General features: G+C 48.5%; 1 pseudogene; it reads left to right on the plus strand.

Annotated features, from left to right (window-relative positions):
- The first annotated feature begins 12,716 nt into the window (after window positions 1-12,716).
- On the plus strand, window positions 12,717-13,995 carry LOC134737976 (histone demethylase UTY-like; annotated as a pseudogene).
- The last annotated feature ends 3,230 nt before the right edge of the window (window positions 13,996-17,225 follow it).

The raw sequence follows: 17,225 nt of genomic DNA on the forward strand, positions 1-17,225 counted from the left end.
GATTCTCCTGCCTCAGCCTCCCGAGTAGCTGGGATTACGGGTGCCTGCCACTACACCTGGCCCCTGGTCTCCAATTTCTTGTGTCTGGATTTTGGTTCCCTCTCCTCACTCAGCAAGCCCATTTTACATGGTAGTGCTATGAAGTCGGGCAGGGTGCCTGCTGGCCAATACCATACCTTTGTCTGACTTGAGAAAATGTGCTCCCTAATGGGAGGATGCAGTCCTCCTGGTCCCCAGCTTGACCAACAGAAAGTGAACTTACATGAAGAAAACAGACCATCTTTTTCGGCTGACACAGCCACACGCTTGGGCACAGGTTGGCTGATTTCAGACCTCTTGTGTAGTGCATAGACTCCACAGGTGTGTGACTTGTGCTTGGTTTAATCTTCTACTGCCATTGTCTTGAACATTTCAATATTTGAACAAGGGGTCGCGTATTTTTATTTTGCACAGGGTCCCTCAAATTATGTAGCTAGTCCTGATTCTACACACAGTCCTGATTGGGTGTTAGCTGCCCCCATTATACAGAGGGGGGAAGCTGAAGCCCAGAAAAGGTGATCACTAACATGGTTCAGTGAAGCCTGGTGGGGCAGAGGCTGGTCAGCCAGCTCCCAGCTGGGTGAGGCTGGGCACACTGTTATGGGGGAAACAGACATGGTCCCCGCCCCTCGACCCCCGCAGGTGCTCAGGATCGGAGAGGAGAGATGCTGTTCACTTGTTTGCATTGCCCGGACACAGCAGGTGCTTGGTACTTGTGGGGGACTGAGGTGCCAGGGCAGTGTGGTAGAGGGAGTGACGCTTTCCATTAGGGGCTTTGGAGAGGGGTCCCTGGAGGAGGTGTCAAGGGATCTGACATTGAAGGATGAGGAGGGTTTGAATCAAGAGAGGAGGGGAAGGGTATTCCCAAGAGAAAGTCCAGGATGGGCAAAGATTGCTCAGTCTGGATAGGAGAATGAGGATGGCACTGGAGAGGTAGGGGCCTCAACGTCAGGGTGAAGATTTTATCCTCTGTGTGGGCTTGGGATAGTCCCCAGCTTCTACTCCAACCAGAGCAGATCAGTGTAAACATGTTTTCTGTTTTATACATGGGATGGAGGTGCAGGGAGTGAGAGGGTCTTTGGATTTTGTTTGTAAAAAAAGAAGTTGCCTCTAAAAATATGTTCAAAAGTCACAGCTGTCGGGGACAGAAAACAGAGAAGGAATTAACACTCTGTCTGGCAGCTCTGGCCTTCTTTCCTTAAGGAGGTTTTGCCCTCTTTAAGGAAAACCCGTAGCCTCAGAGAGAGGCAGGTATCTGCTCTGGGTCCCTAGTGTATCTAGAACCCAGGACTCCTGACTGCTAGATTGGTGCTTTTTTGACTTCGTAGCTGCAGGAACTCATCTCCACAGGCCTGTGGTCCAGTTTCCGTGGTCTCGTGGCAAAGCTGCATCTCCAGCAGCAATAGATGCTTCCTTCTTCCCTCCGCTGGTCGGCCTGCCAGGCCAGCCCTGGAAAAAGGCGGCCTATGCTGCCACCTGGTGGCCACTCACAGGTAGGAGCGGGTGCCACTTCTCTGCCGGGAGCTAGCTGCATTGTCCTGGTAACTGATGGTCTAGACATGGGATCCTGTGTCTGGGTGGAGGTTACCCTGTTCTGGGGCATTGACCCCTTTGGGAATCTGGGACCGTTAATGGTGGTATGGCCCACCTCAAATCTGTTCTTCCTTCTGTCTTTCCCAGTCTAAGGGACTTAATACCCTAATTGTCTAATCTGGAAGCCTGAGTTTTACCCTTGACTCTTCCCCCTCTCTTTTCCCCTAAATCCGGTCTGTCCCGAAGTCCTGTCAAGCCTACCTTTTAGGCATATATGGCATGTGTCCCACACTCTCTATTCACAAGACCACGACTCAGGTCCAGCCGTGTCGTTGTCCTCACCTGGTCTTCTCCCGACTCAGGCCTGTCTGCAGTCCACTCCCCAGGCTACATCCAGAGGGACTTTGTTAAAATGCATGGATACTTATATTCTCCCTGCTTGAAACCATCAATGGCTCCCTATTACCCCCAGGACAAAACTTAGGCTTTTTGCCAGGAAACCTCTCTTAGAAATAGTCCCTTACAAACCCTCTAGCTCTGCTTCCCACAGGCCCCCTCTTTCCCCCACTAGCTGGGCAGCATAGCACAGTGGTTACAGCAGTAGATGCTAGTGCCTGGGTATCTGCCTTTTTTTTTTTTTTTGTGACGGAGTCTCGCTCTGTCGCCCAGGCTGGTGTGCAGTGGCGAGATCTCGGCTCGCTGCAAGCTCCGCCTCCCAGGTTCATGCCATTCTCCTGCCTCAGCCTCCCCAGTAGCTGGGACTACAAGTGCCTGCCACCACGCCTGGCTAATTTTTTGTATTTTTTCTTTAGTAGAGATGGGGTTTCACCGTGTTAGCCAGGATGGTCTCGATCTCCTGACCTCATGATCCTCCCGCCTTGGCCTCCCAAAGTGCTGGGATTACAGGTGTGAGCCATCAAGCCCGGCCGGTATCTGCTTTTAAATTTTGCTTTTGTCATTTGATAACTATGTGACCTCAGTCAGGTTCCTTATCTCATTTTACCAATCTCCAAAATGGGATTGATGATAATAGTGCCTAAGAGGCACTATTAACTGAAATATCACATAAGAAATTGTGCTAAGTTGGGGCCAACTACAAGGTTAGAGGGCAGAGTCTCCACATAAGACCACTTTCATTTCTTTCTTTCTTTCTTTTTTTTTTTGTTTGTTTGTTTTGAGATGGAGTCTGGCTCTGTTGCCCAGGCTGGAGTGCAGTAGTGTGATCTCGGCTCACTGCAACCACCACCTCCAGGGTTCGAGTGACTCTCCTGCCTCAGCCTCCTGAGTAGCTGGGACTACAGGTGCGTGCTACCAAGCCTGGCTTTTTTTTTTTTTTTTTTTTTTTTTTGTATTTTTAGTAGAGATGGGGTTTCACCGTGTTAGCCAGAATGGTCTCGATCTCTTGACCTTGTGATCTGCCCGCCTCGGCCTCCCAAAGTGCTTGGATTACAGGCATAAGCCACTTTCATTTCTTAAAAAATTTTTTTAATAAAAAAATACATTAAAAAATCATTTTTTGTGTTAATTATTTTCCCCCAGAGATGAAGACTCACTATGTTGCCCAAGCTGGTCTCGAGCTCCTGAGCTCAAGTGATCTGCCCACCTTGGACTCCCAAAGTGCTGGGATTACAGGTGTGTGCTACTGTGCCTGGACAAAAAATTTTAAAGTTTTAAAATTTATTCATTTATTTGTTTATTATTATTTTTGAAAAAGAGTCTCAGTCTATCACCCAGGCTCGAGTGCAGTGGTATGATTATGGGTCACTGAAGTCTTGACCTCCTGGGCTCACTTGATCTTCCCACCTCAGCCTCCTGAGTAGCTGGGACTGCAGGTATGCACTACCATGCCAGGCTGATTTTTTATTTTTTGTAGAGACACAGTACCATTATGTTGCTCAGGCTGGTCTTGAACTCCTGGCCTCAAGTGATCCACCCATCTCAGCCTCCCAAAGTGCTGGGATTACAGGCATGAGCCACCATGCCTGCCCACCGTCACTTCTGACACCAGCTACAAGTTCAAGAGTTTCCCCAAACCACCCTCAGGTTCTGTAATTTGCTAGAAAGACTCACAAGACTCACTGAAAGCCGTTATACTCATGGTTATAGTTTATTACAGGGAAAGAATACAGATTAAGATCAGCCAAAGGGAGAGATGTATAGGGCAGAGCCCAGGGGGGTTTCTTTCAAACATAAAGTAAAGTTTCCATTGTCCTTCCCATGGAATCAGAATATGTCACTCTCCTAGTATCAATGTGACAGTATCTGTGGAGTATTGCCAACTGGGGAAGTGCACCTGAGCTTCAGTGTTCAGAGTTTTTATTGGGGCTCTATTTTCTTTGCTCTAATTTACTTTATTGTAAGAATATAGCATATAATATATATAACATATAAAATATGTGTTAATCAACTGCTATGTTATTGGTAAGGCTTCTGGACAACAGTAGGCTCTCAGTGGTTAGGTTTTTGGGGAGTCAAAAGTTACATGCGAATTTTTGACTGCATGGGGGTCAGTTTCCCTAATCCCTGCATTATTTTTATTTTTTTGAGACAGAGTCTCATTCTGTTGCCAGGCTGGGGTGCAGTGGCATGATCTAGGCTCCCTGCAACCTCTGCCTCCTGGGTTCAAGTGGTTCTCCTGCCTCAGCCTCCTGAGTAGCTGGGATTACAGGTGCCTGCCACGATGCCCAGATAATTTTTGTATTTTCAGTAGAGACAGGGTTTCACCATGTTGGCCAGCTGGTCTCGAACTCCTGACCTCAAGTGATCCACCTGCCTCAGCCTCCTAAAGTGCTGGGATTACAGGCACGAGCCACCGTGCCTCACCACCCCTGCATTGTTTAAGGGTCAACTGTACTAGCTGTTATCCATTTGAGATGCAGTCTACTTCTCACAGTTCCTCTAAAGGGGAACTCTGTGTCTCTGGGCCTTTGCACCTGCTGTCTTCTCTGCTACGAACACCTTTTCTCTGGGAAGACCCTGGGGACTGAGTTAGGTGCCCTGCATGTACCTCACCTGCCTCCTCTTCTCCTCTTTCCCAGGACTTATCCCATGGTCATTGCCTGGTCAGTGGTCAATGTCTGTGTCCCCCATCACAGTGTGGGTACCTTGTGGGCACAGAAGCTTCTGTCTTATTCTTCCCTGTTCCAGGTGCTCAGCACAAAGTAAGCACTAAAGAACTGGTTATTTTATTTTTGAGACGGAGTCTCCCTCTCTTGCCCAGGCTGGAGTGCAGTGGCGCAATCTCAGCTCACTGCAACATCTGCCTCTCGGGTTCAAGTGATTCTCCTGCCTCAGCCTCCCGAGTAGCTGGGATTACAGGTGCACGCCACCATGCCCAGTTAATTTTTGTATTTTTGGTAGAGATGGGGTTTCACCATGTTGGCCAGGCTGGTCTCGAACTCCTGACCTCAGGTGATCCACTCGCCTCAGCATCCCAAAATGTTGGGATTACAGGCGTGAGCCACTGCACTCAGCCAGGAACTGGTTATTAAGTTAAACTTTGAACTCTGTGCTATAGGACAGAACTTAAAAACTAGATTAGACTCAGAAAGGATTTGAAAATAAATAATACAAATCTGGTGAGAAGCCATTGTCAGAACAGGGGCATTTCCTCTACTTCATAATGACATTAACCATTTAAATGCCAGGTTCTGTGCCAAGTGCTTATCCGTGCTATCTCTTTTCTCCTTTAAAGCCCATTCATACAATTATCTCCATGTTAGTGATGAGGGCTTGGCCATTTAGGGAGGCAAAGTGACTTGCTCAAAGTCACACAGCTAGTAAGGGCCGAAGCGGAACTCATGCCTCTTGGAGGAGCTTGCCTCTGAGAGCTTGTAGCCTCTGGAAACAGTGATGCTGGCAGGGAGGGTGATTGCTGCTTGCCTGACTCCGAGGGCCCACTGGGCAGAGAAAATGACCTGTGCTGTGGGCCCCGAGCAGCAGCAGGGCCAGCGGGAGCCTGGGGAGGTGGATTTCAGTTTCTTGTGTCCAAGAATGCAGGCTGCCTGACAGGGTGGCTGCAAATGGACTCTTGCCTTGCACGTCTGCCACCCATGTGCCTCAAAGTCCAGGACTGGGCTGAGATCCCTCCTCTCTGTCTATCCCCAGTGCTGCTGGGGGTGGGGAGAGGGTTCTGGGGAAAGAGGAAGGAAGAGTCAGTCCGGCCTGAGGTCAACAGAGGAGCCAGAGGAAGAGGGAAGGAAGAGGAAGGAGGGAGGGCTCGGAGTGAGGGTTCCGAGATTCCCAGCTCCCTCCAGTGCCTGAGTTCGTGGGTTCTGAGAAACAAGACGCTCTCTGGGTTGGGGGTGGGCTGCCTGAATTTGACCTTTTGGGCAGATGGGGCAGAAATCAGGGCCCCAAACAAACTCCATCTTGAGAGCAAACTGGGGAAGGACCCCGGCCTGGGGGCCAGGAGCCCTGGATTCCAGCTCCTTCTCTGTTTCGTGTTCTTGGGCAAACTCTTTCCAGCTGTAGGCCTCAGTCTCCAGATCAGTTGAATGGAGGTTTGGGCTCAATGACTTGAGGCATCCCCTACAGAAAGGCAGGAAGCTGGGGCTCAGAGAACGGTTGGGGAGGGAACTGGAGGTTGGGTCAGGATGGGTCCTAGTGGTGCCTGTCCATGAGCCTAGTGCCGAGTTCCACAGCCACCCCACCCCCTCCCAGCTTCTCCTCTGCTCACCACACAGACCACAGCCTTCTCTTCTCCTTTTCTATATTCAGATATCCTAGAGTTCTGGGGAAGGCCCAGGCTGGCTCCCGGGAACTCTGAGCTGCTGAAGGAGGCAACTCTAGCGGGAGAGATTGCCGTTAGAGATACAGCAGGCCACAGGCTTGGGAGGAGACAGCTGGGCTGCAGGAGGGGCCACACTGAGTGCTGTGGGAGTGGTGAGGGGTCTTTTTCTTACCCTAGCCTGCCTCTGGCCCAGTAGCCACCCCCCAGCACTGGTTGCTTCTGGAGTCTGGACTACCCAGGAGGCTGGTGGGGGTTGGCGGGGGAGGTAGATAGGAAGGAATGCAGCCCTGGCCTTGTCTGAGAGCTCACCCTGACCAGGAAAGTCATGGAGGCTGTGCCTGGCTGGCTGGGGGGGCCTGTGGCCAAGGGTGCAACGGCTGGATTCTACATTCAGTCTAGAATTGGGACTTGGTTTGACTTGAACTGAATTTATTAGAGTTAAACTGAGTTGGGTTGTGTTGAGATGGGTTTGGTTGGGTTGACTTGATTGGAGTTGAGTTTGATTGACTTGGGTAAGGTTTGATTTAGGTGGGTTGAGTGGAAATAAATTGAACTGAGTTGAATGTAGGATAGTTGAGTCATAAAACCCCAGTCCTATCCCTCACAAGCAGCCACTCTGTGGTGGGAGGCAAACTCCTGCTTCCTCCTCTCTCCTGGGCCTGTGAGGCCTTCCCCCTGCTGCTCTCAGAATGGTACTGGCAGTCCTGACCCCAAGAGGTGGAAGGGTTGGGGTCAGTGGTGGATGACTGTCATCAAAGGGACACCCAGAATGCTTCTTGGCTCCCCTCCCCACCCTCCAGACAATACATTTTACTATGAGAGAGGTAGAGAAAGGCACAGAGAAGAGAGAGAGATGGAGGAAAAAGAGAGCCAGTGAGGCACTGCTCTGAGATGGTAATGGCATGAAGATTGATACTTCTATTCATAAAGATGGCTTCTGGGGACAGACACTGTTGTTGTCCCACCCACCTCCCAAACTGATGCTCAAATCTCCTTACTCTGGGTTCAGATTCTGGGCTCTCCAGCCTCAGGAGGGCCTCATTCTGATTCCCCTAACTCCGTATGATCTGGGGCAGGCCCCCTCCAGTCTCTGGGTCTGTTTCCCCATCCATAAAATGAGAAGATTGGCCTCAGTTTCCTTCCAGCTCTATTGTGTCTAATACTAATTTCCTGACTGGAGAAGTAGCTTTAGCTCCTGGTTCTCAGGCAGTCACGGCTGACCTAGGGCTCCCCTGGTGGAGAAAGGGTGGAGGGGATGAAGGGACGCAGGCATCTCTGTTCAGGAGGAACAATTCCCCACCCAAAGCTTAGAACATGAAGCAGATTGTGCCAGAAACAGAGACAGAGAGGGAAGAGTCAACAAGAGGAAGACAGCAATACAGAGTTATTGAAAGAGGAAGGGAGTCCAAGACGGCCGCACACAGACAGAGCAGAGATAATGAGAGAGAGAGGGAGAGAAAGAGTGAGCGAGAGAGCACCAAGCTGATAAAGGCAGGCAAAGGAGGACTGGGCCATAAAAAGGAGGGAAGACAGCGCCAGGTGGATGGAGCAGAGAAGCCAGGGACAGAGTTTTCTGCTCCCTGGAGGTCAACTCAGACCCTGCTTTTCCCTGCAAGGTGTCCAGTCTGGTGGTCCCTCTTCTGGCCATCAAATCTTCTTTTGGAATTTCCCCTGCCCTCCCAATCTAAATCTCCTCCAGACTTCACCTCCCTAGAGGTGGTGTGGGCAGAGGTGAAAGCCCTCACAGGCCTGAGGCTTCGTGGCCTTGGGGCTTCATTAAAGGGTAGCAGTAAATGGCAAAGTTAGGGACGAATGATAGTTATTATATGTATGGGGATGTGGTTAGAGTTGGGAGAAGAGCAAGGAGAGGCAAAGTCCAAAGAAAAATGTCCCGTTCTTTCATTAGATCAGGCATTAACTCTTGTGTTCCACCTCCCTACCAGATATCCTGTCATTTAGGGATAGGCATTACTCTTTGTCATTTAGGGAATGACAGGATATCTGGTGGGGAGGTGGGAGGAAGGTCTTTATTGTTGGAAGGAAGGAGGAGATACAAATGAAGAACTGAGCTGGGCAGGGATGAGTTTAGTTGAGTTAAATTATGTTGAGTGTAATAGTTTTGTTTGGGTAGAGTACAGCGGAGTAGAGTTGCATAGTTGTGTCATGTCAGAAAGGTTTGGGTCAAATTTAGTTTAGTTTGGTTGAATGAGTGGAGTTTGATTTGGGATTGGTTGAGTGGAGATGAGTTGAGTTGGTTTGGCTTGAACTGAGTTTAGTAGAGTTAAGCTGAGTTGGGTTGTGTTGGGATGGGTTGGGTTGGGTTGAGTTGAGTGGAGTTGAGTTTGATTGACCTTGTGTAAGGTTTGATTTGGGTGGGTTGAGTGGAAGTAAATTGAACTGGGTTGGCTTGAGTTGAATTTAGGAGAGTTGAGATGCATTGAGTTGAGTTGAATTAAGTTGGGTTGGTTGGGATAAGAAAGTTAAAAGACTCCTAGGAGACAGATCCAGGAGAATCATGCCTTAGGAAGGTGGCATGAGATTCCAGCAAGGAGAGTCCTGGTGAGGGGAGGTGTCCATGGCTGAGATCTAAGCAGACTGTGAGTCTGAGATGATTTGGCATATAAATGATTTTTCTCAGTGTTTCTCCATTTTCTTTTGCACTCTACACTCTCATTGCTAATGGAGGCTCATGATGGCATGGGAAGAAGGGAATATCAGAATCTCATTGCATATGCATGTGTGCTCACTTGTGTGTGTGTATGTGTGTGTGTGTAATCTGAAAAAATACCCAAAGGTGATTCCTTTTTTATTTTTAAAATTTATTTATTTTTAATTGACAAATAATAATTATGCATATTTATGGGGTACAATGTGTATTAGTTTGTTTTTATGCTGCTAATAAAGACATACTCAAGACTGGGTAGTTTATAAAGGAAAGAGGTTTAATGGACTCACAGTTCCACCTGACTGAGGAGGCCTCACAATCATGATGGAAGGCAAAGCAGAAGCAAAGGCACATCTTACATAGCAGCAGGCAAGAAAGCTTGTGCAGGGAACTCCCATTTATAAAATCATCAGATCTTGTGAGACTTACTACCATGAGAACAGTATGGGGAAAACCACCACTATGCTTCAGTTATCTCCACCTGGCCCCACCCTTGACATGTGGGCATTATTACAATTCAAGGTGATATTTGGGTGGGGACACAGCCAAACCATATCAAATATGATTTTTTTTTTTTTTTTTTTTTTGAGACAGGGTCTTGCTCTGTTACCCAGGCTGGAGTGCAGTGGCATGATCGCAGCTCACAGCAGCCTTAATCTCCTGGACTCAAGCAATCTTCCCATCTCAGCCTCCTGAGTAGAACTACAAGCACATGCCACCATGCCTGGCTAATTTTCTTTTCATTTTTTTAAGAGACAGGGTTTCCCTGTGTTGCCCAGGCTGGTCTCAGACTCCTAAGCTCAGACGATCTGCCCACCTTGGCCTCCCAGGATGCTGGGATTTACAGGTGTGAGCAACTGCTCCTGGCTAATGTGATGTTTTTATCTGTGTATTTGTTGTGGAAAGATTCAATCAAGCTCATTAACAAATCCTTCACTTCACTGACTTGTAATTTTTTTGTGTGTGATGAGAATGTTAAAAATCTTTTAGCAATTTTGAAATATGTAATACGTGATTATTAACTGTGGTCACCATGCAGGTATAATAGATCACTAAAACTTCTTCTTCCCAACTGAAACTTTGCATTCATTCATCAACATCTCTCCTTTCCCCATTTCTCCTCCTCCCCACCTCCCTCTCCCAGCCTCTGGTAACCACCTCCCTATTCTCTGCTTCCATGAGAGTGACTTTGTAAGATTCCACATATAAGTGAGGTTATACAGTACTTGTCTTTCTGTGCTTGGCTTATTTCACATAGCATAATGTCCTCCAGTTCCATCCATGTTGTGAATGTTTCTGTCTTTTTAAAGGCTGTGTAGTATTCTAGTGCATCTACATACCACATCTTCTCTCTTTCTATTTTTTTTTTTTTTTGAGATGGAGTCTTGCTCTGTTGCCCAGGCTGGAGTGCAATGGTACAATCTCGATCTCGGCTCACTGCAACCTCTGCTGCCCAGGTTCAAGCAAGTCTCTGCCTCAGCCTCCCAAGTAGCTGGGATTACAGGTGCCCGCCACCACTCCTGGCTAATTTTTGTATTTTTAGTAGAGATGGGTTTTACCATCTTGGCCAGGCTGGTCTTGAACTCCTGACCTCGTGATCCACCCACCTCAGCCTCTCAAAGTGCTGAGATTACAGGCGTGAGCCACCGCGCCCGACCACCACATTTTCTTTATCCATGTATCTGTTGATGGACACTTAGGTTGCTTCCATATCTTGGCTATTGGGAATAATGCTGAAATGAACACAGACGTGCAGATATCCCCTTGACATACCCCAAAGGTGAGTCATAAATGCCTCCCAGGCTACAGCATGTTCCAGTGGAGAATCACTATCCTGCATAATCTTCACTCTTGCCGAGAAGTTCTGTTTGGATGAATCCCTGGCTGGAAAAAATTTTTTTAAGGAGAATGAAGGGGAACATAAAGGTCAGAAAGTCTCCCCTCTCAGTTTCTTAACCCAATTCATAGGTAGCAGACTTTGAAGAAAAGAAAATGTAATATTTGTTGAGCATCTAATATGTGGTAAGTATTTTTGCTTCCATTGTTGTGTTGAACACTCACAAAATACTTCTATTTTATGGTGGGGGAACTGTGGCCCAAGGAATTGAAGCAACAAGGCCAAGGTCACACACAGCCAGTGTGATGTAAAGCCAGGTCAGTGTGTCCTTTTTTGCCAAGAGAGTGACAGAAAACCATAGATGGTTTAGGGTGACAGCAACCAAAGGATGGTAGGGGAGGTGAGCGGGAGTGACGAGCTAGGGTGGTGGGGGGTGCTGGGGGACTGAGAGTGAGGGTCAGAGGAGACTGCGGTGCAGACAAGGTGGGCTGAATGGTCTGTCAGAGAAGAGGTGAGAAGATAAGGGAGTGGGCAGCCCAGAGACGTTTTGCAGGTGGAGGCCTAGTCATGGAACTTGTGGCCTCAGCGAGGTGACAACAGGTTAGGTGCTGGTTTGTGGACCTTCAGCACTTGGGAATTGAGATCCTCCTAAGAATCTGGCAGCTGAGTCACTGCAAGGAGGTTCCTAGTGCTCTCCTCTGTCTTTTTTCTTCTGTTCCTGAGGCTCACCCCATCATCTCGGAGCTCCTTGAGAGCTGAGGACTCCCGGGGCCTGTCTGGAGGTTGGCCAAGATGCCATGTTCTGAGTATTTGCAGGATAGGTGCAGTGGAACTGAAGGAATCACAGAGCAGCGAGGTCACTCCTGTGTGCTGGGTGTTGGGTGCCCTGAGGAGGCTCCCAGTTTCTGTCCTGAGGGTGGCCTGGAGGAGGGGTTCAGGTTTGGAGTCTCTGGGGTGCTCACAGAGCTGGTGCTCCTCTCCTCACGAGTGGGTGGCTGTGGGCAGCCGGCTGCACGTCCTACTCACCACCCAGGTCTTTCTTGTGTTCCTGTGGTCCTGGCTGGATGGCTGGGCCTCCTCGTTCCCCAGTGCCTTGATGACTCACATAACCCCGCCCCACCACAACACACACATACCTGCCCCCCAACACAAACACCCCACATTTACCCCATACAACCACTGGGCAGCCCCATGAGAGAGCCCCAGGTTGGATGGAGGGAAGACTGACTCCTCCCAGCTGTGGAGCCGGGGCAGCTCTCCCTGTCAAGCTGCTCTGAGGGGCTGGGATCAGGATCCCAGCAGCTCCTTCATTCACTTGTTCATTCTTGGCTTAAAATATGTATATTTGTGGGGATAGCACACATAAAGAGAAGCCAGAGCCTGAAACTTTGGAACTGCAGTTCAACAAGCAGAAATCTCTAGCCGAGTCATCTCATCTCTCTTTGCCTGAGTTTCCTTATCTGAAAAATGTACACAGTGCTCTCTTGCAGGGTGATGGAGAGGATCAAACAAGATAACAAAAGCCAAAGTGTGTGTGAACTGTAATCAGAGTTTATAGTTTACAAACATATAAATAGTCATTCATTCATTCATCCATTTAACAAAGGCTGATGAAATCCTTACTAAGCACCAGGCAGTGTCCTGAGCTTTTTACAAGCATTAACTCATTCGATCCTCCTAACAACCCTATGAGGATGGTGCTAGGATTGCCCCCATTTTATAGACGAGGAAACTGAGACACAGAGGATTTAAGTAGCTTGCTCAATGCCATCTGGCTAGTAAATGGTACAGCTGGGATTCACACCTAGTCCTCTTTGATCAACTCAAGAGTATTCTATTCCATTCATTCATTCAGGAAACATTTATTAAATAGTTTCTCTTTTTTTTTTTTTGAGACAGAGTCTCACTCTGTCACCTCGGCTGGAGTGCAGTGGCATGATCTTGGCTCACTGCAGCCTCCAGCTCCTGGGTTCAAGCAATTCTCCTGCCTCAGCCTCCTGAGTAGTTGGGACTACAGGCATGTGCCACCACGTCTGGCTAGTTTTTGTATTTTTAGTAGAGACGGGGCTTCACCATGTTGGCCAGGCTGGTCTTGAACTCCTGGGCTCAGGTGATCCTCCCGCCTTGGCCTCCCAAAGTGCTGGGATTACAGGCGTGAGCCAACATGCCCGGCCAAATGCTTTCTCTATGTGAGTCCCTGGGCCCACGGAAAGGAGCCAGAGCTGGTGAGGGTGGTTGAGGTTGTCATCCAGGGGCAGAGGTAGCCTCCTGAGGGTGGAAGTTGGATATGTGGGGCGCAAGAAGGGTTGCAAATTTTGGTTGTTAGCCAGCTAAAATTTCTGCCCTGTGCAGGACAGTCCTACACACATTGTCAACAGCACCCCATTGAGAAAACATTCAAGAAAAGAGCACAGGCTTTGGAGTCATTCCAGACCTGGGCCAAGTCCCAGCCTTACCATTCCAAGACTGTGTGACTTGGACAAGTCACTTTATGTCTCTTAGCCTCAGTTCCCACCTCTGAAAAACATGATTGGAGACATTATGTATGTGAAGTACCAGAAGTATCTAGCATGCCTTGGTTGCTCAATAAACACGAAGGTCTTTTCCTGCTTAAGCAAATACCAAGAAGTATGGAGAAGAAGCAGTTTTGGCTTCTGGCATCCTTGCAAACCCCTCTCCCTCTCTCTTGAGGAGATCTGAAGCAAGCTAGGCTCTGGACATGCAAGAGTGCCCTCACCACATGGCCCTCCCCCTTCTCTCCATCCAGGCCCAGGACCCAGGGCCAGTAAGGCTCCTAACCTACCAGCTCCGAGGCTCCAGACAGAAGCCATTTCCCCTCTTGGAGCCTTGGATTCTTTGTCAAATGCAGAAACGCAGTGCTGGTGGTCATCAGTTGTTTCTGCCTGTCCCGTGCCCCTTCCCTCTTCTTTGGGTGACTGCACCCAGTTTTCTTTTCTTTTCTTTTCTTTTTTTTTTTTGAGACAGAGTCTCGCTCTGTTGCCCATGCTGGAGTGCAGTGGTGCGGTCTTGGCTCACTGCAAGCTCTGTCTCCTGGGTTCACGCCATTCTCCTGCCTCAGCCTCCCCAGTAGCTGGCACTACAGGCACCCGCCACCTCGCCCAGCTAATTTTTTGTATTTTTCATAGAGACAGGGTTTCACCATATTAGCCAGGATGGTCTGGATCTCCTGACCTCGTGATCCGCCTGCCTTGGCCTCCCTAAGAGCTGGGATTACAGGCATGAGCCACTGTGCCAGACCGACTGCAACCAGTTTTCTATTGGGGAACATCCTGCACCCACTCTCAGTCGCCTGGGCATGTGGTCTGGGACTGGCCAGTCAGCATGCGGACATTCCATCTTCCTGTTCACAGCCGTTGGTTCAGGTATAGGTGCATGAGCTAGCCCTGGAGCAATTACAAGTGTCCCAGGAACTCCTGGTACCAAGAAAAAGGCCAAGAGGCAGGCATTCTCTTACCATATGGGATTGGGGCATGAGAATAGTGTAAGCCTAGAGCTGCCTGAGACCTCTGTAACATCACTTGGGGAGCACCTGCCTGAGGATGAAGCCAACAAGAGGAAAAGGAGAAGGAGATGACAGGGAGAAGAAGAGAGGTGGGGTGGAGAGAGAGAGGCGCAGGGGTGGGTAGGAGAGAGAACCTGATATGATTTCTGGATACAGCCTTGCCTGTCCATGGATTTTCAGCTTGAGAGAAAATACTTCCCCTTCTTTTGCAAAAATTAGTTAGAATTGTGTCTGTTGCTTGTAATAGAAATAATCTTCACTTATTCAGGGGCTAAAAACACCTACGTTGGCCAGGCACGGTGGCTCATACCTGTAATCCCAGCACTTTGGGAAGCCAGGGCGGGCAGATCACTTGAGCTCAGGAGTTCAAGATCAGTTTGGGCAACGTGGTGAAACTCTGTCTCTACAAAAACAAACAAAAAACAAACAACAACAACAACAACAAAAAAAACAAACCAAAATCAGCCAGGCATGGTGGTGAGTGCCTGTAATCCCAGCTACTTAGGGGGCTGAGGTGGGAGGATTGCTTGAGTCCAGGAGGGCGAGGCTGCAGTGAGCCGTGATCATGCCATTGCACTCCAGCTTGGGCAACAGAGTGAGGCCCTGTCTCAGAAAAAACAAAACAAAACAAACATAAAACATCTACATCAAAAAATTGCTGTGTAGATCAAAAGGGAAGATAACGTAAGCAAAAATGTTTCTTTATACTGTATATGGCTGAATGATGGTAAGTTATTAATGAAGTGTTAAAGCAGGAACACGCATTCCATGTAAATGACGAGTCAGTCAGTCCAGTTCTGTTTGAAAGGCTTGAGAAAATGGACTTTTACGGTTCTTGCCTGAGAACAGAAGGAATTTTTGGAAGTGCGAATTCTTGTCCCCTAAATTATCAGTTCAATGGGTGTAGGTTTTCTAAGGATGAGGTGTCCTTGCATTGGGTCACACTGTTTCTTATGTGATTTGTTCCAAGGTCGCTTATTTTACAAGAGGCCATAGCACAGTGAGGAAAGATACCTGGCCTGTTTGGGCAAGTCCCTTCCTGGCTTTGAGTCTCTGATTTTGTCACCTGAGTGGGGCTGGATTGGGCCTTCTCCTAGGGAGCAGCTGGCTCTGACCCACTGTGGTCTTGCTATTCCCAGACCTTATCCTGGGACAAGAGAAGTCTGCTCACTTCTGCTGTCTGCAGCATGCACTGGTTACTGGATTCTCCAGAGAAGCCACCCATCAGAAACCACAGCCCATGCCAGAACGAGGCTCTTTCTGGAGTCTGGGAGACATTTCCAACTCACTGTCCCTTCCCTGTCTATTCCAAAAAATTCGATTTCTCAACCTGCTTTGCAGCCAAGTGAGGCCACGTGACACGGTTCTGGTGAAAGAAATATAAAATGGAAATCTCCTGGGGCTGTCTCTTCCCTTTCCAACCTTTTCCTGTTTGGAACATGGGCATGAAGTGCTAAGTGCAAGGACACAAACTATTTTGAGGATGACGGAGCAGAAAGGTGGAAAGAATCTGGACCCCTGATGGCACTGCTGAGATGCTGAGAAGCCACAACAGGGCTGGGCTGCTTACCTCTGGACTTCTTGTCATCTGAGAGAAATAATTCTCACTCCTTTTTTGGGCTTAAGCCTCCATATTTGGGGTTTTTGATATATGTAACCACATGCATTCGTGATACACTAAGCTAGCACTTGCCTGCAACCATTCTCTCTCTCTCTTTTGTTTTTTTAGGGAGATGGAGTCTTGCTAAGTTGCCCAGGTTAGTCTTGAACTCCTGAACTCAAGCAATCCTCTCACCTTGGCCTCCCAAAGTGGGATTACAGGCATAAGCCACCACGCCTGGCCACTGTTCTCTCTTAAATTCTTTCTAAGCATCTAGTCCAACTTTTTTTTTTTCTTGCGTCTGGGGCCAAAATGACAGAATTGGAGTAATTTTATACTTATTAATTATAATAATTCTACCAGTAATCATTACTTACTGAGCGCCTCCTGAATGTTAGGAATTGAGCTAAGTGATTTTATTCTCACAATGGTCCCAGGAAACAAATACTATTATTTTCCTCATTTTCAGATGAGGAAACTGAGGCTCAGAGATGACAAATGACTGGTTCAAATTCACACAGCTAGAATTGAAGCTGGGCTCTGAACCCAGGTCTGCCTTACGCCAAAACTCCTGCCCTTCATCCTCAGCATGCCTAGTTCACCAAGCTTAGTTAACAGGTAGGGAAACTGAGGTCCAAGAGGAAGAGTTACTAGCTCAAGGTCACACAGTGATTTCAGGGGGTCATGTTACAAGAAATCAGACAGACTGGGTCCCCATTCCAGGGCTCTTTCTATGATATCCTGCTGCTTAGCAAATGCCAGGGCCTGAAGTCCAGGCTGAGGTCTGGGGATGATGGGAGCTATTGAATGCTCTAAGCAGAATTAGGAGAGTGTTCCACATGCCAGACGAGGGTTGTGGAAACACTTCCTCTTCCTTCAACTATGGTGGAGAAGGAAGTGGGGTGAGAGGACTTGTATTTTACAGCCCCATAAACTTCCTGAGCAACGTCCCCTAGCCAGACAATGGCTCTTTCCCCTGGTTTGTCCGTCACAGGTGGCTGAGTCCCCTGATCCCAGGAGCTGATATCTGAGGCTCTGCAGATTACACTGATGGTGGGGGCTGGCTGGGGAGGATGCCATGGCGTGACCACTCAGCCATCCTGTGCCAAGCAGATGGTGCTGGCTGTCTAGTGGAGAGGTCTGCAGGACAGGGCACCTGCAGTGGAAACTCCCCAGATGAACTTGGGGACTCTCCACTTAGAGTCTTGTTTGTCTTCTTGGCCCATCCCTGGCGGGATTTGGGTGTTTGTTTAAGGATTCAGGGTTTGGGATCCAAGATAACTAGCCATGAGCATA

The sequence above is a fragment of the Pongo pygmaeus genome, chromosome 13 (genome assembly GCF_028885625.2).
Source record: "Pongo pygmaeus isolate AG05252 chromosome 13, NHGRI_mPonPyg2-v2.0_pri, whole genome shotgun sequence".
In the NCBI taxonomy this organism is placed as follows: domain Eukaryota; kingdom Metazoa; phylum Chordata; class Mammalia; order Primates; family Hominidae; genus Pongo; species Pongo pygmaeus.